This window comes from Podarcis liolepis, assembly GCF_965112155.1.
Source record: "Podarcis liolepis genome assembly, chromosome: 4".
Taxonomy (NCBI): Eukaryota; Metazoa; Chordata; class Lepidosauria; order Squamata; family Lacertidae; genus Podarcis; species Podarcis liolepis.
In genome coordinates this window covers 75178097-75203648 of record NC_139558.1, presented here as the reverse complement: position 1 = coordinate 75203648, position 25552 = coordinate 75178097, and the positions used below count along the sequence as shown (strand labels likewise).

Sequence of the window (25552 nt, the reverse complement as noted above, 5' to 3'; positions counted from 1 at the left end):
TGGATTTGATATCCCGCTTTATCACTACCCGAAGGAGTCTCAAAGCGGCTAATATTCTCCTTTCCCTTCCTCCTCTCAGTGGGGCTGAGAGACTTCAAAGAAGTGTGACTAGCCAAAGGTCACCCAGCAGCTGCATGTGGAGAAGCGGAGACGCGAACCCAGTTCACCAGATTATGAGTCTACCACTCTTAACCATTATTATGTCTTGTAATAATTCATTTTCATTAAGGTGGAATCAAATATCAACTTGCAAAGTATAAGAAACTTAAAAATTAGCAAATCACCCAGTCTGCCCAGTAAGAACATGAAAAGTTCCCTGCTGTATCATACTAAAGACTCATCTAGTCCAGCATCCTGTTTTCACAGTGGCCAACCTATGGGAGATCAGCAAGCAGGACCCAACTCCATCCCCACCCTACTTGCTAGTGAGTCCCTGCATCTGGTAGGTAGAGGCCTCCTGCTTCTGACAACAGAGGCCGGTTGTAGTAGAAGCTCAATGAAAGCATTGACCCAGTGTGTGGCGGAACTGCATGTAAGAGATTATGAAGAAATGGAACAAAAATAGAACTGCCAACATAGTTATGACATAATATAAATCTGTGGTGTGGCTGTACTTGAAATACTGTGTCCAGTTCTGATTGATCCACCTTAGAATAAGGTTACCAGATGTCCCCGTTTTCCGGGGACAGTCCCCAGATTTACAAATCAGTCCCCTGACAAAATCCAACCATTCCGACTGAAGTTGAAAAGTGTCCCCGGATTAATTGAAAAACATTTAGTAATCTTACCTTAGAAAGGTTATGATAGTTCTGTGAAACATGCAGAAAAGCAACCAAAATGATTCGTGGGCTGCAGCATCTACCTTATGAAGAAATGTTACAACATTTGGGGCTTTTTAGTTTTGAAAAAAGATGAGCAAGGGAGGACATGAAATGGGTTTATAGAAAGATGCATATGGTGTAGAGAACGTTGATAGGGTGAAGGTTTTCTTTCTCTTTTGGTACTAGAATCTGGGGTCATCCAATGAATCTGAATAGGACAAACTGAAGTGCTTCACAAAGCACATAGCTGAATTATCAAGTTTACCATCACAGGATGTGGTTGATGGTTACCAACATCAACTGCTTTGAAAATGTATTATATTAATTAGTGATTCTGTCTTATAGCTTCTGAGGTGGTCTAAACCAGGGAGCCCATAACGTTTGAAAATATAGTAGATTAATAACATTGTGGAAGGCTACCATTGTTGGTTATAGGTTGTTTCTTCATTGGACCATGCACGTTCTTAGTCTTTGAGGGAAGCAGCTAAGAGGAAAAGTGTGTGTCAACACCCCATTCCCCCAGTGCATCAGTTGGCCAGTGCCATAGTCAGTTTGGTACCAAACTATGAATTCAAATAAATACTAAACTTTTAATAAATGCCATAGACATGTGTAATATTCATGCCCCCCTGGTCTTTTTCCAAGCACAATTCAAAATAAATTTCCTGAACCAAAATAGCCCCAAATTATACATATTTCCCTAAAGCAGATATGTGTTTGGGGGTTCTTAAGGACACTTATAAGGCTTCTGGTATGTTCAACATTCCTGATTTAAGTGATTCGTTTCTGTTTTCTGAGTCTTGAGTTTCATAAATTCTTCTGCGTTTATTTCACTTCCTAAATTCCTCCTCCTTGACAAAGTCCATAAAGGCATGTAATTTACTTTGAGGTCTATGGAGAAAGACCATTAGAATGGTGCAAAATGTTGTATTATTGAACTGTCTGACACTAAAGTAATGATTATTGAAGTGAAAGAAGTTGTGAAATGCTGCACATGTTGCAAATACAGCAAAGGTACATTGTATTTCTCTTGTTCAATCCTCATTGTACCTTAACTGGTGATTTTATGGTGATGTGGAGCTGTTGCGTGGTCCTTTTACATTTTGGTTGGTTCCTGCTGATATAAATCAAACACACTGTCCTCTTGTTATTTGTCAGGTTTAAAAACCCCAATTTTAATCACTTCATACAGGTATCTAATTTGAATCAGGCTGGCAAGCTGCAGGGCTCTTGTGCTTGTTTAATTGGTATCTTTCTCATCGCATTTGAATGAAGTTGCACACGCACTGCAGGACATCAGCAGAGACAACTGAATAGTCAAGGCTGTCACTCTGGAAACAGGATAGTGAGATACTGCCAAGCTAAAGAGAGAGCTAGGGTCAAATAGATTTTTTTAAAAAGAGCATTTCTATTTCAGCTTGTTGTAAAGTTCTATGGAAATAGCTTGACACGACTGATTACATATTTAATATATGGCATTGATAATTCTATATAATACTGCCAGAATGTTCAGTGTATGTGTGAGATCTGTGCTACCATTTATGTCTGTTTACAAGACTATCAAATTGTTATGTGATAATCCCTCAGCCTGGCCTTGGTTGTCCAGTCAGGACCTACTGGCTTTGTTCACTTATCACACTAAACCACGGTTTAGCATAATGCGCATAATTCACAATTAATTTCAGGCTCACATTCTTCCCCCTCCCAGGTGGGGGGGACTTCAGAAGCATTTACTTTCAGTTTTAGTTAATCACAGTAGTCACAGTCACGTAGTCTGGCATGAGAAATTATAAAAGGTAAAGGGACCCCTGACCATTAGGTCCAGTCGTGACCGATTCTGGGGTTGCGGCGCTCATCTCACTTTATTGGCCGAGGGAAATGGCATACAGCTTCTGGGTCATGTGGCCAGCATGACTAAGCCACTTCTGGCGAACCAGAGCAGCACACAGAAGCGCTGTTTCCCTTCCTGCTGGAGCGGTACCTATTTATCCACTTGCACTTTGACGTGCTTTCGAACTGCTAGGTTGGCAGGAGCAGGGACCGTGCAATGGATGCTCACCCCGTCGCAGGGATTTGAACCACCAACCTTCTGATCGGCAAGTCCTAGGCTCTGTGGTTTAACCCACAGCGCCACCCGCGTCCCATGACAAATTATAGTTAGCACTAATTATTGTCAGATTTAAACAAGCCATCTTAAGTAGTTTCCAAAGCTACGTAGTGTCCATCTACAATTAGTTTGAATGACACGGCAAACTGCGGTTAACTAAAACTCTATGTGAAAGCTTCCAAAAAGGGAGGGAGGGAGGGAGGGAGGGAGGGAAGAACATGTGAGCCTGAGGCTCCGTATGACTTGTATACATCACAATAAACTATGGTGTGAGTGCAGCCTCAGCCTGATTACAAATAAGTAGGGCCCAGTTGCCTTTATTCTGTTCTAGTGCTGTGGCAAAAAATTAATTTCAGTTGTTATTTTTTACCGTTCTCCATAAATTTATGAGATAATAAATTGCATTAGAAAATTTTGAAAGTGAAGGGAAAATGTCTATGGAATTTTCTGGATGGCGTACAAGTTCAGTATTGTGCAGCAGCCAAGTGGTGTTTGTGAGGTATCCTTTATTTTATTGTAGAAATCATCTCTCCAGTGGTCTGCACTCTGCAGCTTTTCAGAGTTTTGGTCCACCCCGTGAGGTCCACAGCTGAGCTTTTCTGTAAGGATGGGAAGGTGGGTCCGCTTTCTCACATTAGCCAACACCTGTTTGTTTTTTAAAAAGTCTTTTATTTTTTAAGAAACCAATGCAGAAAGGTTTCTTATGGTAAAAGAGAAGGTTTTTCTTAAAAACAAAACCAGCAACTGCAACAGTCTGAGGCACTCGGTCTCCACCATCCCTGCCTTCCACAGCTTCAAACTCAGGGGAAAACATGAGGTAACTTCTCCTATGGGGCTTTTTCCAATCAGGAAACATAGGCGGCCTGAGAGGCTGCAGAAAGCTAGAGAAATGTTTGATGGAAAGGAAAGCCCACACACCATCCACAGCCACTTTGCAACAATTAGGTAAGCTGAACCCTACACTAACCAGAATTCCAAATAAATTCCAAAATGTCCTGAGAAAGAGGCAGAAAAATGGGGGGGGGGGGAGGAAGCTGTTGATAAATTGGAGGGCAGGTTTTGGCACTATTCTATTCTGTTTTCCTCCAGTTTATATCCCACACAAAGCCCAAGGAGGCATATTTCTGACTAGATAGTGTGTAGACCTTGAGGAGACCTGTAATGGTGTCTACACACATTCTTGTGTATGTTTGGCAGCCCAAGCCTACATTGATGCTTCTTTCAAGTTATACTTGCACTATAGAAAAAGTGTTTTAGGGTTGCCACCTGTCCTATATAACACAGGATTGTTCTGTACCGCTGCAGCGAGAAGGTAAACAACGTTTCTGTGTGCTCTGGCACTCATCATAGTGTTCCGTTACACCAGAAGCGTTTTAGTCATGCTGACCACATGACCCAGAAAGCTGTCTGTGGACAAACACTGGCTCCCTCGACCTGAAGGGAGATGAGCGCCGTAACCCCATAGTCACCTTTGATTGGACTTAACCATCCAGGGGTCCTTTATCTTTACCTGTATTTCAATGTAAAATGCTATGTTCTCTCTGTCTCTTGTGAATTGTTCTTGATTTTATTGCTTTATCTTTTTGTAAGCTGCTGTGAGGTTTTGTTTTTGGGGTTGTTGTTTTTTTACTATCAAGTGGTGTATAAATTTTGTTAAATAAATACAGTAGAATAGAAATGTCTATCTTTCTCCTCATTTTAAAATGAATAATTAATTAAGGAGGAATTAGCTTCTTCTGCAGTTTGGAGAAAACTTTTAGTTCCTACTTTTCTAGTCTGAACGGAGAATGGATCTATGGTTTAGTCTGCCTACCTTAGATTTTTGAGTACTGTTTGGATTGCCAATACTCAGGTTGCGGACTCAGGGCTGCCATTCCCAAAGCTGTTTTCTGTGTAACCGCTTAAAACTGCTGGAGCAGTTACAAAATGTGACTCCTGTACAGGGTAAAAAAACCTTTTTTAAAAAAATGCTGCAGTAACATGTTACAGTTACACGTGCAAACAAAGGAGCATTGTAGAAAGGATGGCTGCTCCCATCAATACATCAGGGCTACTATCTTTCCCTCATACAGTTACCAGGAAGCAATGACACATTGTGATGTGCTTCTGCTTCCTGGAGTATTTTCAGAAGCATTTTTACCTGTGTTTTGAAGCTGAACCTAGCAGTTTTACACTGTTGAAAGAGAGAATACATTAAAGCAGCCCTTGGGCTCCCTCATAAGTAGTGCCTACATTTTTTGATCCTTTTAAATTTCATTTTTCTGTACATATTTCCACCCTTTTAAAATGGCCAGGACAGGATAGACTGTCCTGGGGGGCGGAATGGGGTTGTTTGTCCATTTGTAGAATGGGCATATATATGTGCTGCATCTGTGATCAGTTCCTATGCTGGTCTGATGAGTTTCATGGCAGCTATTCATGGCGCCACTGTGTCCCCCTGGCTTGTGGTTCTGCTATAGGTACTTGCTGTGAAATCAACTTAACTTACAGGGGAGCTGATTACAGGCCTTAGGATAGGAGCATGGCATTAATGTTTTTAGCGGCAGTCCTGCTGTGTTTGTAGGAGCTGGTTTCAGAGGCAATACTGTGCACCAGTGTGAGTCCCATTGATCAGCTTTCATTTTCAGAACCAATATATAACCATTAATAGTAATTTAAACACATCGTAAATACTTCCCCCCCAAACAAAAACCCACACGCATACATGTGTGTTAGTGCTAGTTCCCTTAGCGGTTGTCACACCTGAGAATCCTGTTAACTTGGCACAGGCTGAATTAGTGAATTCCAGAAGGGTTGAAAAAAATTTAAGCGGTTCAGTATAACTTCATGTGGAAAATGACTCCTAAGGTACCTTTTCAATCTGCACTCAACTCAGAGGTGATTCTTCCTATTAACAATGATACTTTATACTCTCAGGTGGAGGTTTGGGAGCACACTGACTTAATTGTCCTAGACATTCTTGTGGTTCTTATTGTTACTAATACACATTTGAGCAGCTGATGAATCAGAAATGACTCAGTTCAGGCAAACAAGATTGTTGTTGTTTCTTATTCTTACTGTTAGCTTAAAGAGTAGGCCAGAATTGAAACCAGAATATTTTATCTAGTTAAGTTTCCTATTCTGGGCCACCAGAGAAGTTGTTCTATTGTTCTTTGGAAATAGTTGTGTCAGCCTACAAGACTTTCTAGGCTCTTCCGCTGCACTTCTGTATCCATTCACCAGGAGTAAGCCCTATTAAACTCAATAGAACCTATTGAGTAAAATGTAGACTATATTTCTAGAAACATTTAAGGGCCAAAGTATACTTGGCATTAATAATATGGTGTACTGTTGAGTGCAAGCTTTAACAAGTTTTCTGTATAAGGGCCCTGATTCAGATCAGCTGAGGTAGTGGGTGTAACCCTTTGCCCTCTGTAGTGGTCCCAATTCAGCTGGGAGGCATGCTTACTATTTATACTGGGAACAAAGCTCCCATTCCAGTTTAATTAGGGTGGTGAAAACCAAAACAGGCAACACCTCCAAAAGGATCAATTCAAACTGGGTGATGCGCAGTGAAAAGGTCAATGTGGGATGTAAGAGTAAAGTGATCCACACTGGAGAAAATAGACTATCTTTGTTTATACGATGGTGGGGTCTGAATTCATGATAACTAAGGAGAAAATAGGTATTGGTGGAAAACCTTGACATAGTGTGCATCAGCTTTGAAAAAGGTGAATTCCATTCTGATATTGTAATGCTGTTATGCCATTTGGAACACTACATATAGTTTTGGTTGCTACATCTCACAGAGGATATTGTAGATCTGGAAAAGGTGCAGAAAAGGGCAGCAAAAACTTTAGGGGCCTATGAGGAAAGGTTGCAAAGTCTGAGACTTTTTAGTTTAGAAAAAAGTAATTGTTGTGAACCCCTGGCCTACCTGGCAGCAAGTTAGCATGTCAAGTCCCCAGTCCAGGGTCAAAACACATGTCCAAGCTGAAGCACAGCCCCACAGAGATCCTGTCACATCCAAGCTGAGGTCCATCAACATGGGCCATTGAGCAGACACAGCACCTCAGCTCTGCTTCCCGTTTGTACTCTGCATGCTGTTTGCATCATCTGGGCTTGATGAGGCATGCGACCCTCACCTGTTCCAACCCTACTTCAGCTCAGAAATCCCACACCTCCTCCCAGAGCTAACGACCCCCACCTGGTCAGCTAGGTTGCTGGGCTGTCGGCCATTGACTGCCTCAGACCTCCTAGAGTGCCCTGCCTGCTGCTCCCTACGCCTCAGAGCCTGACATGTTTGTGGAAACAGGTGCCCCTCTGGTTCTGGTGATGGTTTCTGCTTCTCTGGTTCCTGTGCATTGACCTCCCACATCTCCTCGTCATCCTCTGTCGCCCTGTGAGTACTTCCTACACCAACCTTTCCTTCCCCATCCCCGGATCCTCCTCCTCTTCCTCCTCCTCCTTGCTGTCCTGCCAGTTCATGACAGCAATAGGGGAGGTGATGAATGTTTAGAAAATTATGCATGGTGTGCAGAAGGTACATAGAAAAATGTTTTTCTCCATCTCTCATGATACTAGAATTCGGGGTTATCTATTGAACCTGAATGGAGGGAGATCTTAGGTCAGACAAATTTTTAAAAATTCAGCCAACAAGCAGTGGGTGTTATCCAACTACATAGATCTGCTGGCACAAGGATTTCCATTTGTGTAATGGAACTTCTCTGCTCCCTGGATGCGCCTATACCCACCTACCCATAAAAAAACTGCTCTGGATTGTTGGGGGGACGACCCCTAGAACATATTCAGAGTGTTTGCGGTGATAGGAAAGGAAGAAGTTCCACTGTACAAGCAGAAATCCTTGCACTAGCAGATCTATTTCGTTGGATACTGCCCAACTGATTTACAGAATTCACAGCTGTAAGATGTAATGACAGCCAGTAGCTTAGAGCCTGAAAAAGAGTTTAGACAAATCCTTGGAGAATACCTCTTTTAATGGCTACAGCCATTCCTAGACGTATTTTCCAATAATTTGTCTAAACTCTTTTTGAAGCCATAAGCTACTGGCTCACACTACATATTATGAATTCTGGCTATATGCAGTCTTCAGGTTTCAGACACAATATGCATCCAAGTACTAGTTGTTGGGGGGGGGGGGAATGCAGCAGGACAGGGTATTTGCCTCCGTGTTGTGCTTGTGAGCTTCCTACAAGCCCCTGGTTCACCACTGTGGGAAACTGGATGTTGGACTAGATAGGCCTTTGGTCTGATCCAGCAGCGCTTATGATATATTCTTACTGGGTTCAATAAAACCAAAGTTTTATATACTAACTTGAGTGTTACTTAGTGTTGTGATAGGATTGTTAAATTATAGGAAACATTGGAAATGTCTTTATATCAAGGCCATTTTTGCTGCCTTTGTTAGATTTACATTTTCCCATCATGGAACCCAAGACAGTGTACGTGTAGTTCCCAGATAGTCACCATCCAGGCACTGACTAAAGTAGACCTTGACTCTAGTCTTCAGGAAGGTGCTTTCAGACTGCACCCTGGGATTACTACAGTAGATAGGTTGTAATGCTTAAAGTTCTAAATTGTAGTGATGGGGCAAACTCCCTCAATTATGAACAGAATTGGATGTGCACAACTATTTCCTCAAGCTTAAAAAAAAATAGCATTGCTTATTCTGAGCTGAATTATGTCGCTGGGAGATGCAAAAGGATCTGATTCCATACCCCAGACTCTCAAATGAGCCTCCTATTTCCCATCCTACCATCCTGTCTACCTGGCTTGCTGCTCATGGGTCAAGTAGCGGGTTGGAAGCAAAAGTCTCTCTTGCCCCTCTCCTTTCTGGGATTGGGTATTGCTGTTATGGCTGTGAGCAAGACACCAAGAGCATTTCCCCATTGCTGTTGATTTGCCATTGCTGGGAAAACAACATATACCTGGTTTATAGCCATAGAAGCGTGTCAGAATACATAGGGTTGCCATATTTTAAAAAGTAAAAACCAGGACACCCCGAAAGTTGTTGGGCTTTTCAATTGACTTGCCTAAGATCCAGGACAAAGCGACGCCTTTCAGAAATTCTCCCCCGGATGTCAATTCCGCCTTTAAAATCCTGGTAATGTCTCCCTTTCCGCCTTCAGTGAAGTGGTTGGATCTTATTTTAGGTAATATAGGTTTCTGGCACTTTACAAAGAACGAGAGGACAGGTTCCTACTTCAAAGGATTTATAATCTAATAATAGCCACAAGGGGGACAACAGTGGGAGAGCATGGAGATGGAGGGAGATGCAAACAGGAAAAGATCACGTGATTATCATGTTATACTTTGAATATCAGTATTAGCTATGTACTGTTAGCCCTTGGGCAAGTTGCTGCAGCACTGTTCTTCAAGACTGTTTGTAGCAGAGGAGGAAGTTAGAAACCATAGCTCCATCATAAAGCAGATGTGCTGCATACAAAAGGTCACATGTTCAATCCCCAGCAATGCCAGCAAAGGACCTTGTGGTGTGGCAGGGCTCAGCTTACTTCCAGATACCTTGGTGAGCTGCTGCGAGTCAGAGTGGACAGTACTAAGGTAGATGGATCCAGGGTCTGATGTAGTATAAGGCAGCTCCATATGTTCACAGTTACAACGTTTGTTCATAGGAATGCGTTTGCAAGTCACACCCGTAAAGAAAGGGAGTATCTATTTTGAGTGTCTACTTGTGTGTCAGACTTGGATGTGCTATGACACTGAATCCCTGCACTGGATATGCGTAGCTTGAGATATATTATAAGCCATGTTCCTGTTAAGATTTTCAGTAGTACCCTTACAAGTATTCTATTTCTCATCCAAAATTGGTAAAATAATAAAGACCTCCAGAATGCTGCAGCCTATCTATCTTCACCTGTAGGAGTAATTTTGTTGGAGCAAAAACTCATAAGCCTTTAATTTAGCAAGCTGACTGTGGGAAGGGCTGTAGTTTAGTGGTAGTGCACCTGCTTTTCATGTAGAAGGGCCTAAGTTTAATCCCCAGCATCTTCTGGTGACACTAGGAATGACTTCCTGTCTGAAAACCTGGAGAGCTGCTGGCAGTCAGTGCAGACAGACCATGGTAAGCTAGATAGATGGACTTGGGCTCTGACTTGGTATAAGGCAGCTTCCTTTGTGTGTAACCACAGTCCACATGGATAAATGTACATTAGGACGGTGCCTAGCCTGTTGTAGTAATAGACAAATGTACCGTACTTCTGGGGAAGCCACCTATGGAAGCAATACAGTATGTGCATTTTTCACTACTGTGGCTGTTCTCTATAAGTCTCTGTGCCTACATATTTTTATTTTTACTTCTGGTACTGTATCAGAAATTGTGTGTACAGTGGAGTTGAGTGAGCAAGTCTTACAACAAGTTGGAGGTTGCATGTATCATCCAAATATTTTGAACCTGACTTATTTTTTTCTGCAGACTTGAAGCTGAGAATGTGTCTCCCATGGGAAGTAGCCTAGTTGCTCATTTGTGTGTACTTTATAAGCTCACTTATGGTATATATGTATGGTTCTTACCACACATGAAATGTTATATACTCTATCTCTCTCTCCCATCACTGTATATAAAATATTGCTTCTGCAGCTTTAAGATGGGAACATAGAAATTCACTTGAAAGTTGGTCACATAAGAGTACAAGTTTGTCTGCCTTGTATCTGCTAAGTAAATATACATGTGTATTTTAGATGTGGCATAATGTTTTAAAATCTCATTTTTACTGTTCAATTGCCGTGGTTATTATTTTCTTCTTAATGTATCAGACTGAGGGTGAGCTGAAAGTGCTGCATCTGAGACCTTATACTAGTTTAAATAACCATGTCCTGTTTACAGTTCAAAAAAGGGTTTATTTCTGTCCTTGTAACAGTGTGTACTATGTCCTATAGTACATGTTGCACCTGTTCAGACATAAGTAGAAGACATTATTATAGCTGTTGTGGGGAGAAGATTCCATATATATATATTTGGGAGGGAGGGAATGCTGGAGAAATGGCCTTCCCTTAATTTGTTTACTGGCAACCTCTTCTGCAGCCTTCCTCCTAAGCAAGATCGGTTTTCCCTGCTCCACTATTGTCTGGGGAAATCTATCTTCAGGAGTTGCTTTCTTAAAAAGATCTCATGCCCAATCATCAGAAGGCTTTGTGTGGTTTGCCTGTCAAAAGAGATATGTTTACACTTTCCATGCATGTGTTAAAGCTATCAGGTTACAAAGCAGAGTGGCTGATGCATTTCAGCCTTTCCTGCTAATATACACACCAAAAAAATGTATTTATGATAATTACACGGACTGCCTGGAACAATGCATTCCAACATCCTGTAACATAAATAAGGAAGGTGGGGCCAGCTGACATTAAACGGCTTGTGTGCCAGAAATCCTGATCTCCACTATATATATAGCCTTTTCTATTGCACGGTCTCAGTCTGGCAGCGTTGAACCTGTTGCTGCATTAGCCGAGTTGTATTTTGCTAGATAGGGGAAGGAGGGTTGTCTGCTGTCTGGTAGGAGGGCTTTGTCTGTGTGTGCCTTTCTCTCTGTCTCTCACACTCTCGCTTTGCGCTCTCTCTCTCGCTCTCTCTCTCTCTCTCTCTCTCTCTCTCTCTCTCTCTCCCTTTCCCGTCTCTGTGGTTTGTAAGGTAGGTTGCAGTGTGTGTATATACACAACATCAAGAGCAGGAAAATGGACTCATTAGGGAGGCAGGCAGTCATTACCATTCACACTGCACTTCCAGGGAGACAGCGACTATGAGGAGACAAACTGAGGACTGGGGAGCAAGGTAGGCCAGTCAACTTTTATAAAAAAAGAAGAGGAGGAGAGAGAGAATATTTTCCTTTCCTTTCCCCACAATCCCCCCCTCCTTCCCTTGACACTTCTGTATTATCTCCTCTTGCTGTTTTATTTTAGGGATGCAAGTTTGTGAGACCTATGTGTGAGCAGAAAATTTTGGAACATCTATAGGCCAGCCTCCTTCACAAATGCATCCCCCCCCCCTTTCCTCCATACCACTTATTTAAAGATATGCTGCTTTATAATATTTCACTTTAATTACTTTTTATTTTAAACCAGGAAAGGAAACAAATATGTTTGTTTTTCCAACACCGGTTCCAAGTAAATCAATATCTTTCACTCCTTTAAAACAACCCTCTCCGTATGTTAGTGGGTCTCTGCTTTTTCCTTTCTGTTTATGTTCCATCTGTCTGTCCATATATCATGTTCTCCTTGTTTACTGCTAAATGTTGTGTGTGTGTGTTTGTCTCTGTGTTTGCCAATGAGTTTTTAACTGTAATGCCGGTGACCAGAGATTACAGTTACTGTTCTTTGTTTGGTATCTGTTGTGAGTTTAAAGTCCATATTTTCGATATATGAAAACAAATTGCAACCTGGGAAGCAGGCCGCACTATTTTGAAAGGGATTTTAAAAATATATATAAATCATTCTTTGGGGATAGATGTTCTCGAATGCAATATTCTACATCTATCTGTTCCCTGCCTGCCAAAAAATATTTTTTTTGAAAAAAATATGATTGCTGCTAGTGTGTGAAAGAAGGGAAAAAAGAGAGAGTATAGCTTTTTTTTTTTTTACTAGACGGGCTACTCTTGAGGAATAAGAATTCAAACTTTCTAAAAGGGAGTTAGTATCCCTGATTTCTTCCAATCCTCTTCCTCCCCCCCTCCACACACACACACACACACACACACACACACGCATATATACACACAACTCTTTTCATCCCACACTCTCTTGAAGTGTTCTTGTGTCTTGCTCTGTGTTGATGCAGGGAGAGGGTCTTTTACAATGTACCAAAATGTCTTGAGAGGGGGTGCTTTATTATTTTTTTTAAAAAAATACTATTTATTCCTTTTCTCCCATAAGCTGTATATTGTTTCAAGCACTGGAGATGTTTGCGAGATTATTTTTATTTTGCCAAGGAACGAACTGTGATGAGTGCCGAAGACCATTTTAAATTGTTTGAGGAGCTTTTCATGATAGTTCTTTCTCTCCCTCCCCCCCACCTCCCCGCAGTAGCTTTTAAAGGCTGGCCAAGCTGATCCATTTAGAAGGATTTTTAAACCTGAACTCATGTCTGTGCTTCTACAGAGTAAAACTACAATACTCGCTGCCTATATAAAAAGAAAGCAGGAGAAAGTGGAAGGGAGTTACATAAAATATTGTGGAGAATCCATGAGTAATTACTATGCTATAGAAAATGGATGCTAATCAGTGGAGATCTTTCAACAGTCATAATCCATTAAAAACAAGATTATAAAATAACAAGAGACATACCTTATTTTAAATTGCATTAGGCCTTTCTTGATAACACAAAGGAGGCCTTACAGCTATTTACCTAACCCACCTAGCAGCGTAGAAGAGATTGCTCGCATCATTTATTTAATTTATACTTTCCAGATGATAAAAGTTTTCGATGTTATCAGTGTTGTCCACTTGAAAGCAGCATGCCAAGTTTTTCTTTTGTTGCTGCTGTTGTTTTTTTAAACTTATAAGCTTCCCATCTCACCAGAGGATATGCTGGACAAGCCATGTTAATTTAAACTACTGCAACAAATGATCCAACAGACTTGGCAAATAAGGCTCCCTCTTGCTATATTGAATTGTTTTCAGCCCCTAATACTTTGATAAATGTGCATTAAAATAAGTTTGGTTGGCAAAATGTTTAATGATGGACTTTTAAGTGTACAGTTTTCTGCAGTGTGACACTCCACCTCCAGCACCCCAAGATGATGTTACTTCGGATAGCAATTCAGTTGCCTCTTTTATCTTCCCTTACTTATCATTTAAGTCAAACACACCAACAGTTGTTTAAGCAAGGACATATACTTCTTTTTAAATATATATGAACTAAGCATAAGAATCTGTAGCCTTAAAAGTGTACGTAGTTCCCCTGCCAGGAATTGCAGACCTTGAAACTTTGGTCTAGGCTGGGAGGTAGGAAAGCGAGAAGAGCTGTGTGCAAATTATTAAATGCCTCAGAGGGGGAGCAATTTGGTGAACGCTTGGCAAGCTTCAGCAGCAGTGTTCAGCTGCCAGTCACCCCATGTGAAGTGTATGTGTTTTCAGACACCTGATGCTTGCTTTTGAACTAGAATAGTATATATTCCCTTATAGGATACCTCTTTCAATTGCAGGGATCCTTGCAGGCTTATTGTATTTTATTTTATTGTAATATTTCATGAATTTGTGGTATGGAAGGTGTTGTGCCAGCTGTTCTACACCCCCCCCCCTTTTTAAAAAAGGGTAAAAATATATTGCTTAATTTTATAAGACCCTTGGGTGAGCAGAATATCACATTGCATGGGGCAAATCTCTCTCTCTCTCTCTCTCTCTCTCTCTCTCTCTCTCTCTCTGTGTGTGTGTGTGTGTGTGTGTGTGTGTGCTTTTTCCTGACTTAAAAGAAGAATGTGGATTTTAAAAGAAAAAAAATTGTCATTGAAAATATTTGATTTTTTTGGGCATAAATTATTTCCCTGCAAAATCTCTCTTAATTAACAGAACTTGTATTGAGCCGTAACTTGTATGGTACTTGATGGTAACTTGTATTGAGCCGTGGAAAGTATACTTCAGAAAAAGTAACTGAGTGAGCAGTAATGAATATTAGTAACGTTGCTGGGCATAATAGGTTGTGCACCTTGCAGTTCTTTGAAACCCCATTCCATCTAGTAGGAGAACATCTTACAGTAGCGTTGGTTTGGTCACAGTCTGCTTTATTTTAGCGTTGGAACAGATAGTTATCTAACACACCCACATGAGGAAGTGCTCTGAAGTAGTTATTTCATGCTTTGCCATGCCCTGTAGCTAAAACAATTTGGACTGACTGGTATACATGTATTCTTCGTTAATTCCTTTGAGAGTTTAGTCAGTCCCTACTTGTTAATAGGACCAGAATGTGAAAATACCAAGCAGGCAAATTTGGTAGCAAAATGTCTTCTAAACTGAAGTCTGTTTCGGAAATTATTTTCTGCTATATTTGGCTTTAGGGTCACGACCCAAAGTTCATTGACTTCAATGGACTTTGGCTAAAGGCTTTATGGAAGAGAGAAAATCATTCAGTCCTTTTTACTTGATAAAGTCGTATGGGACAGTTTTCTGATTTATTAGAAATATTAAGTTTTCTCTCCTGCAAGAGAAGCATAGATGAATACCTATGAAGCATTAAAGAATAGCAACAAAAGCAAGAAACTTAAAGACATTCAGAGTTAGTTTTAACTCCCATTTAAAATATCCTTTCTGCATCTCTTAAAAAAAAGCCTTAGTAATTTTCAAGGAGAGCTGTTACATGAAACATTCTGCTCAGAAAAAAGATGAAAAAAGTGACCTTCTTGATCAGTTTCATCCTTATGTAATTTTATAGGACTTCTCTACGGCAGCACAGCAAAGATACTTGTGGCCGTGAGGAGCTTAAAAAAAACCAAACGGTTCAAGTTTATTCCAAGTTATTTATTTTTTAAAAATATATATTAAACTCTTTTAATTATTTATGTTACAAAACAAAACAAACAAAAAACAAACCCAGCATCTCCTCTGTCTGCATAGTATTGGCAATTCAGTTCCAGCATCAGCAGGGAAACTACCAGTACTGTATATGCAAAAGTGAAACTGGCTTCAGATAAAATGCTTGTTCTGCTCAAGTAAACACAAAGTAAAAAAAAAACCCAAAACACCTAACCAATAAATGATGATTTAAATATGCTCTCTTCTCTAATAGGCTTTCTTCAATAGTGATGTTATTGTAGTATGATAAGGTAGATCTTGACGCTTTTATGCCATGGTTCCCAGTTACATACTGAGGTAAGAGTTTGTTTCTTCTCAGGCTTGGGGCCCATTCAACTTAACTGCGTGTGTCCTGGATAGTCTTGCTTATTTTTCAGTATTCTGAAATTTTTGTTGAAAACTAATGCTTGCTGTTGCTTTTTTTTTTTTTAGGACACATTTTTCTATCCTGTACCACTAGGGCCTGATCCTTTGCTTCCTCATTGTCATCGTTCTTCAGTCTCTAGCACTAATTAATTGAAGTGTTTGTTTTTGCCAGGATTCTAAGAAGGCCAGCAGGGGCTGAGGGTATTGTGAAATAGGTAGAAGGAATTGTGAAAGGAATGGACATATCCAGTTTTCATTAGTCACAGGACGGACAGTATGTAGCTTGGAGCTTTTGAAGGCATAGTTAAGGCATGGGTAGCTTCAAAACATAATGGGTACAAATCCGTATGCCACTGAAATCAAGTAGTGACTTGACTCCTCTTAATTATATTTTATTATATTTTATTGCATCCATTGTTGTGTATAAAATAAAATTTAAAGAACAATGGACATCTACTAATTGTATGGCTTTGATTAAATGAGAATGGAAGGAGGCCTGTCTTTTGACATCTCTCTCTCTCTTTGCTTTGAGTCTGCTGTCTCTCACTTAGTAGTAACCCATATTCAGTTTTTCATAGGGAATATGCTTTTGTTGCTGCTGTCTCTGCTGTACTTGTTCTGCAAATATCATAGACCGTTAAACAGGCATCCTTAATAGCAAATGTGTTCTGATTTAGCTTCGTTTTTCTGTTAAATGTGTGCAGCAAAAATGATGAAATCAATTCCCAATTTCCCTTATTAGATGCCTTGTTCAAGTTTCAGTTTATTCAATTTGAATTTTTAAAAATTAATTGATATTAATTCTTCTGAATTGTAAGCAGCGTAAGGATATGCGGTGCATACAGTTTAACCAGTATGGTCAATTCAGATGTTTCCAATCTCTACACCATGATCTGGGGAGATCTTGAACATGCCTATTGGCTCCCTCTTCTCCCCCCACCCTATTTGTACAGGAATCTCCCCATCCTACCATAGTTTGCTGCAACCATAGCTATAGTCTTACATCTAATTAAACTGTGATTAGAGCTATCTAGGATTTCTCCAAATCATGGTTTGAACCCTTGGTTTTGAGGCAACTGTGATTACCTTGTCTCTCATTGTAGTAGGCCCCAGTTATGACTCGAAACTAAACTATAGTTAAAGCAAACCATGGAACAATACGTCAAGAATAGGTGCAAGATGAAGGATGCCGATAAAGAAAGTTCTATTATTTGAAGTTTGAAATTTTATGTTTAAATTGAACCATTATGAATGGAAGCTTTTGTTTCACTAAAATGTAAACACTTCACAATCAATGGTTGAGTTTACCTAAATATCATTGTCTGGTTGTATTGAGGTCTCTGTGCCGCTGTTGATAGTGTAGCTCAACCACAATTCTGATACACATTTACAAAAAGTTATATGCATTCCAGTCAGTATCCCCCCCCCCCCGGGTTCTGTTTAGATTGCAGTCCTTAGCTCATTTCAGTGGCGTAGTGTGGGGGGTGCAGGGGGGGCCGGCCGCACCGGGCGCAACATCTGGGGGTTAGGGTTAGGGGCGCAAATCCACGGGTTAGGGGGCGCAAATCCATGGGTTAGGGGGCGCAAATTACTTGCCTTGCCCCGGGTGCTGACAACCCACGCTACGCCACTGGCTCATTTACATGGGAGTACAGTAGTACCTTGGGTTATAAACATTTCGGGTTACAGACTCCGCTAACCTGGAAGTGGTACCTTGGTTTAAGAACTTTTCCTCAGGATGAGAACAGAAATCACATGCTGGCGGTGCAGCAGCAATAGGAGGCCCCATTAGCTAAAGTGGTACCTCAGGTTAAGAACAGTTTCGGGTTAAGAACAGACCTCCGGAACGAATTAAGTTTGTAACCAGAGGTACAACTGTATTGTAAGTCTTGTTGAATCTAGAGGGACTTAACTGAGGAAGCCATTCAGAGGATTGGACAGTCCTGGGTGGAATTTCTTTAACATACTACATTCTTATTGTTGAGCAGGTTTGTAGTGATAGGTCATTAGCATGATATGACTGAAGGAAGGAACACTGAATACAGATGCTTGCATTGCACAGTATCCGGGAAATTTATAACCCCTGAAACTAATTGATTACTGACATTGTGTTTTTCTCTAGTTTAAAAAAGCACACCCTCTAGATACAGGTCTTTGAGAAACTTTGTTGTTTTCAAATTCCAGGCAGACTTAAAAATGTGCTATCAAGATAGGATTGAAAACTTTGGGCAAAGTTCCCACACTTACATTGTTTGCTTTGGTTTATAAGAGACAGTATAGGGGCCACTATATTAAAAAACAACAGATAATGGTGTACTGTTGTCTGATAAGCTGCAGGTGTCTTAGAAAGGAGATGGGATTTGAGTAAAAAAGCCTGGAGCTGATAAAATATGGGAGAATGGAAAGGTTTTGTACTGGTGCAAATCTACAGATTTGCTCCAATTATACATTTGATTCAGCTGCAGAGCTGGTCTATGTCCATCTGCTCTGCAGCATGACCAAACATAACTTGTGACTCAGTGGGAGCATTCAGTCAAGAGGGCTTTTGATGTGAGGTTGTCCTTTACTATGCTATTCCTGTTTTTGAGGTCCCCTTAATCTCACTTCAACAGAGACATCTCTGTGGCGCAATAAGTCAGTACATCTCACTGCTGACCAGAAGGTTGGTGGTTCAAGCCCACCCAGGGATGGCTGTAGGCAGGATTCTTGCATTGCAGGGAGTTGTACTAGATGACCCTCGAGGTCCCTTTCCATTTATGCAGTTCTATGATGCTATGAAATATGTGCTTGTTTTGAAAATCGCTAACCAGCAAGAAGGAAGAGTTAATGGAGCATGTTAGCTAGATCTGGAACAAAACAGAAGCTCTCTTCAGACATTCAGCGAACATTTGAGGGCTTAAATTGTGGAGGGGCTGTGCACTCCCCACCCTCAATGTTCCTGTTTCTACCCCTGTCCTTTCCTACATTGATTGAAATGGTCTAGACTGGGATTCTTCCACTGTTTGGTTGAATACGTTTAGATTCCCCTCAGTGATTGAGATTGTGCAGGATTCCATATTGTAGGAAGGATTCTCAGTGGGTTCAGCTGAACTTGTGAAGAATTCCTCTTCAACTTTCCAGCTGCAACATGCAGAATTTGGATCTAGAACTAGTGGGGACAGGGCCTCCTCAGTTTATACCCATATGTGTTCTTCAACACCTGAGCAATACATGAGCAACAGGCTTAAAGGACACTTGGTAGCCAAAAGGGGTGTAAGTGCTGCAACCTTGTATGTTCTAGTACAAAAAGTGAAATACTGTGGTGGAACCAAGATTAGTTACACCACCACTGGAGATGGTGTGACTTCAAAAGGCAGAAAAGATTAGGAACCAGCATTAGAAATGTATAATTGTGTACAGTACTGCAAGAAACTGAAGCCAGGGCCTCTCAATATTTCCCTCATTCAGTTTTCATTCCGATCTGTAGAGATTATTATTTATTGATAATTTATACTCACTTAAAATATATAATTGTATTACACTTAAGTATTATACATTACACAGTAAAAAAACCACAACCCAACCCTAAACAGATCTGTTGCTTGCCAGCACTATGAAAACATTGACCCAAAGTGTGGCTCCTCATGGAGTTCCATATTTTTAAACAGGTTTACAACAAATCACAGAAGACATCTGTGAACACAGGTGACTTATAATTTGATCATGAATTTGCTGAGCATCAAAAGATAGTAAAGAAAGCACGAGACAGATATTGCTTAGGAGGGATACAAGGTACAGCTATAGAAAAGCTGCTCTCTATCTGTCTACCTAATGTCTGATTGTATTTTCTGGTCCCAGGTAGCTTAAAACAGGGGTGGGGAATCTTTTCAGCCCAAGGGCTTCATTTCCTTCTGGCCAAACTTCAGAGGCCCACAAAAGTGGGCAGAGCAACTAACATCAATGTTACCTTTGTTCAACAGGCTAGTTTCTTGCTGGCTACGTAAGTGTTGGAGTCTCTTCTCACCCTTGAGTAGTTTGAATTCTCTATTTTGTTCCCCTGCAGCAGGATCTTCTGTCGCTAAGCTTGAAGTTATAGGTGTCCTCCCCCCCTTTCTTTCTTGTGTATTTGTTACTTCACTTGACTTAGATTAGATATCTGGGACATTTTGGTGCTGAATGCATTATAATAATACAGCAATTGGCATCTGCCCCACTATCACTGCCCCCATTCAGTATTGCATGTAGCCAAAGGACTTATCAACATTTTGCTTTCTGCATCTGAGATCTGACTTGCACTGGACTCGTAAAGTCATAAAAGAACATTCTGCATTTCTGCAGAACTGCTGGCTAGAATTATCTATGCAAGAATGCTTTAGGATTTTTTTCTCAACTCTTCTGGTTGGTTGCTAAAATATTATTTCCTATGGGCAATGTCGTCTCTCACTTCCCATTTGCATGTCTGACATCATGCAATCTTCCAAGCTAATGGTGTATTGAATTGTCTCCACTCCTATGGCAGGTTTCCCAAAATAAATGGGCGATGGAGAATGAGCTCTTTCGCTTTGGTGTTTCTGGAGGTCACAACTAGAGTTTGGTGCATATTTGGCCAGTTGTTGTTGTTTTCTGCCTGGAAACAGAGGATTTGGCATCAAGGGTTCCTGAATTTGGCACCTGCACTACCATAATCCTGACAATAAGTACTCTTAGAACCAATAGAAACCTGTTTCAAAAGTCCAGTTTGTGCTGACTCATGAACGAACTGTATGAGGTCCAAGCAGCTTGTTTCATAACTTCCAACATTTCATTTTAAAAAATCAAGCCAGTGCTGCCAAATTTTTAAGGTTTCAAATCTCGCTCCAATTGGACAGAAAGTGGTTTTTTTGTTTTTTTCAAAAAAGAAGATGCTGACATTTCCTAAAAACGCGGGTTCTTTCTGCGCCATACAGACTTTAAACCATTTGTCCTATGAGCCAGTACAGTTCGGCCTGAAATGTTTCACTGCTGTGAAAGCAGCTGCTCCTGCCTAGTTCAGAAGTCTGGAGTATATTTTTCACATTATGTTCTGCTAAACCATACTGATTATTTAAGAATGTATTTTAAGAATTTATTTATCTGAATGTAAGGATTTGTTAAAATTTCCTATAATCTTACACTAAAGCATTTTGTTTTTCTTGCCACGGTGTTCATTGGTAATAAATCTGGTGGGTTTTTTTCCTGGTAGCTTTTGTTGCATGTTTTAAAAAAATAAAATCCTTTTGCTCTTCTGACAACCAAATCCATAATAATCTACATGAAAATCAGCTCTCTGTTGTTTCAAACGAACTTGCTTACTTACAATCAAGGTATAAAACAGGTGAGTTGTTATTAAATATACAAATAAGGCAAGGATAAGGTTTTATAAGGCCCAATAATTGCAACTGTGGCCCTTCTGGAGAGTAGTTTCACATGCTTGCAGAGTAGAGGTGTGAGCACAAAAATGTGCAAAGGAAAGTTACATTGAGCAGTATCCAACTAGCTCATTCCATTGGTGCAAGCATTTACCCTCTCTCCTCATCCCACTCCCTCCCCAAAACTCTGGAGGGTTTGGAGAACTGTAGGGGCGGCAACCATGGGGAAGTGGGAATCCTTTTGCTGATGGAATGTGTTATGCCACCCACCCAGATAGTTTTTACACTTGGATAGTCTATAGTGTGCACGGAAAGCGAGCTCGTACAAATTTGCAATGGTGTATGGCTGCCCTGGTCAACCATATGAGATTGGTGATGCCACCTTGGTGGACTGTATTCCCCTATCTGCACAGCACTGAAAACAAACTGATGATTCTGGAAACTCGAACTGGCTCGCTGGATCCTGGAGGTCAGGAGAAGCAACTTATTTCTCATGGAAATAGAATACTTGCTCCTCTTTCATTCATCTGCCTCAGCCAACTACTTATTAATTGGGAATAATATTTTTTAATGTGCCATACAAATTCCATACTAAATATACACACACGGCAAAAGATGTTGTATTTTGTTTATTGCAGGGGTCAGCAAACTTTTTCAGCAGGGGGCCGGTCCACTGTCCCTCAGACCTTGTAGGGGGCCGGACTATTTTTTTTTGGAGGGGGGGGAAATGAACGGATTCCTATGCCCCACAAATAACCCAGAGATGCATTTTAAATAAAAGCACACATTCTACTCATGTAAAAACGCCAGGCAGGCCCCACAAATAACCCAGAGATGCATTTTAAATAAAAGGAGACATTCTACTCATGTTAAAAAATGCTGATTTCTGGAACGTCCGCGGGACGGACTGAGAAGGCTATTGGGCCGGATCCGGCCCCCGGGCCTTAGTTTGCCTACCCATAGTTTATTGTATTGAAAGTCTTCTAGGTGTAAGTTACTTGTAATTTGCTAATCATGAACAAGGTGTTTTGTTGTCCCTGGGAAGAGTAGAGAGGGGAGTTAACTTCAGAGAGGCAGGTCTGCTGCCGGAGATTGTCCCTGGATGGCAGCAGAGCTTTCCAATACAATCACTCCTGTCTGTGCTCTGTTAGTAAGGGACGTACAGTGGTACATTGGGCTGGATCAGGGAAGGTCTTGGATGCGTATGATCCAGAATATTCCCCTTCACTCAACATGCCCAAGACAAGGTGTGTAGGGAGAAGCCACAGGAGCTCTGTAGAAGAAGAAGAGGAGTTTGGATTTGCTATCCCGCTTTATCACTACCCGAAGGAGTCTCAAAGCGGCTAACAATCTCCTTTCCCTTCCTCCCCCACAACAAACACTCTGTGAGGTGAGTGAGGCTGAGAGACTTCAGAGAAGTGTGACTAGCCCAAGGTCACCCAGCAGCTGCATGTGGAGGAGCGGGGAATCGAACCCGGTTCACCAGATTACAAGTCCACCGCTCTGAACCACTACACCACATTGGCTCACTGTAGCTGGGTTCATTATTTTCACTTCCATTAGAACCAATGGAAGGGTTTTGGTTTTTTTAATGATTTGATAGAAATAAAAATAAAACAAGTTGCCACCCCTCACCTTCTGCCCTGGCTGGCACAAGCCTTTAAAAGGTCAGGTGACAGTTCTTCCACCATAAGCTCTTCCCTACACCTCCATATGATGGTTTTCTGAGGCTATAATTCAAGACGAAAGAAAATACTACATAAAACTGGCCATTTATTCCTGTCTTGTTCTTATAATGTTTTAACTAGTTTCTTACTAATCTATAAGAATATTTGTCTTCATAATTGTTGAGGGGCTGAAATAATATTTTGATATGGTACTTTGAATGGATGATGGAATGAATGAACGAACGGATAAATAAATAAATGTATATTTATTCAAGATCCATCCCTATTTGCATGCTTGTTGACACACTGGACAAATCCCAGATAGTGACGAAAGATTTATCATTGTCAAAGCCGTACTGATACTTTATCAACAAGGCTTGTTCTTCAAAGTGTTTAAAAATTATGCTATTAACAATAGTTACCATCAGTTTATGCGGAACAGATATAAAGCTGACAGGTCTGTAATTTTCTACTAAAACATGCACCAATTATCTTTTAAAACAATAGTATTGTGTTGGCCACTATCCAGAGTCTTGCAAAAGGGCAGATTTTAGTGACAAGTTACATATTTTATTGGAATAGTCTTGCAATTTCACATTTGAGATCTGTAAGAACTTTTTGGTGAATGCCATCTGGCCTGAGTGATTTGTATTTTTTTTTTGTCAGTTAGTTTGAAGACTAATTCTTTTTTTAACTGTGTACTGTACCTTCTTTTGCTAAACTTCCTTGCATTCAACCAACAGACCAAGAAGCATATCTGAGGAGGGTTTCAGCTAGTGCCGTCTGTGATTTTTCTCATGTGTACTTTAATGTTTTTAGCCAGCTTCAGTATTGACAGGTTGAATATGGCAAAGGTTCTCAAATTTAAGAAGAAAACATTATAATTCTTTTCTCAGACTAATAGGTAAGATCTTTTACTCATTCTTCAACTTGTGCATTATAATTATCAGCTGATTGATTGCCTATTTATAGATTATGATAATGCAAACCTGAAGTTTTATTTTTAATTGGCAGCAGATTTGATTACAGGTGTTAGTTAATACAACCTAGAAATATAGGCATGCTGTAACTTTAATATGACTTTTGAGGTCTGCTCTGAGGACTTCGGACAAAAATGAGAGTATAAGTCTAATCAAAAAAATTGAACCTCTTTTCCAATGTCTTGGAGAAGAGAGAAAATAACACCAGAAGGATACTTTTTATTAACTTTTTAATGCTCTGTAATAAGTTAACTATTCAATGTCTGATTTTAATTAGAATTACAAGCTTGAAAGCAATGATTATTTATAAGGAAAAAAGTGTGTTTTTTTAGAATTTTGCATTTAGGTGGATGTTTCAAAAGAACATTTGTGTAGAAAAAGTAAGGATTGAAAACTTTACTAATTGTACAAAAAAAGAGGAGGCAGATTTCTTCTGTGGTTTCTCTTCATGAAGGAAAAGCAGGATCAGTTTTAAAAAATGAAAACAATGGTGTTACAAATTGATGGATAGAAAAATGATATGTAAAAAGAATATGAATTAGAATTCTCATTTTACAAATACAAAGAGCAATCTGTTGTAAATGAGGCAAAGTTTTAATCAATTTTACTGGTAGAGCTTTCATTGCAGATAAAAATTCACCCACTGATTGTCAGTAGGGCTGAGAGTGAAGGTCATACGGCTATGCAGCCTGCCAAATTTGAACAAGAAACAACTTACATGGCTTTCACTTACAAAGCTAGCAGATTTTTGCGTTTCTTTGTGGAACCTCTGTGGCATTCCTTCCAAAAGGAAAAACCACCAGCAAATGAAGTTGATGGCTCATTTCAAATCAACATCAGTATATTTTTTAAACCTTGATCTTCCACAGTAATGATGAGATTTGTACTTGTTCATTTTAAGCCATTTTTGTCTCTGGTGTGCTACTTAAATAGGGATTATCTGTTTTCCAATTCCCGTAGCAATGAAAAGGGGGGGGGGGGACGACCTGGAATTGGTGTTAAATAGTTATGTATAAAAGTATGAACTATCACAAACTTTAAGGGGAACTTTCCCAGTTTTGAGATGTTGGAAATATATAACTGTAATAGGAAAGCAGTCAACAAATAATTAGCCCTAGCTTCTGTTAAAGAAATACTGACCTTTCTTAGATCATTTTTGATTGGTTAGATCTTCCACATTCTTAAACAAGAAAGGGTCAGAGCAGCATTTGAAAATGGAGACCTGTTATCAGCTGAGCCAGAGAATGGAACAAGATAGATAACTGGATATGTCCGTGTTGATGCAACAGGAGTAGCTGCCCATAACAACTGAACTTACACTTCTGCAGCAGTGTTTAACCAGGAATCTCAGAATACTTTATGAGTATCAATCGCTTTAGTCTTTTTTAATTTCTCTGCTAGATGGAAGGATATAATCTTACAAAAGGAAAAACCTGGGCATATTATATGGAACCGATAGTTTACCAGACAGCAGTTCACTAAAGGATAGACAGGAATTGCACATCACAACACAGAAACTGTGACACGAAACTTTGCAGTCCTTTTTCATTTTAGGCATATGTATATTTCTCAGACTTTACAGACCAATTCTAATTGGAAGCAAGTTCCATTCAGTTTGTTGAGATTTATTTACATCCAAGTAAGTTTGCTTGGGATTGCAGCCTCTTAATGACTTGCTAGAATGTTCAGTACTTTATTCTTTTAATAGAGTGCTGATTTTCTCCAGGCT

General features: G+C 40.2%; 1 protein-coding gene and 1 long non-coding RNA gene across 24 annotated transcripts in view; one reads left to right on the top strand and one right to left on the bottom strand.

Annotated features, from left to right (window-relative positions):
* The window catches only part of ZBTB20 (zinc finger and BTB domain containing 20), a 493834-nt gene that overhangs the window by 24958 nt on the left and 443324 nt on the right, over window positions 1-25552 (top strand). For 15 of the 23 annotated variants that reach the window (XR_014525529.1, XM_083500903.1, XM_083500901.1 and 12 more), the window contains exon 1: window positions 11357-11713. The exons of 5 other annotated variants lie outside the window; for them this stretch is intronic. The gene's annotated coding sequence lies outside the window, so the exon portion shown is untranslated. Of the gene's footprint in view, window positions 1-11306; window positions 11714-25552 lie in introns of those variants that run through there. 3 more of the 23 variants (XR_014525528.1, XR_014525530.1, XM_083500890.1) reach the window with 1 other exon arrangement.
* LOC310704616 lies at window positions 15862-24273 on the bottom strand. The gene is made up of 3 exons (XR_014524923.1): window positions 22707-24273; window positions 17442-22449; window positions 15862-17268 (listed from the first exon to the last, which is right to left on the bottom strand). It is a non-coding gene; the product is annotated as an uncharacterized lncRNA (long non-coding RNA).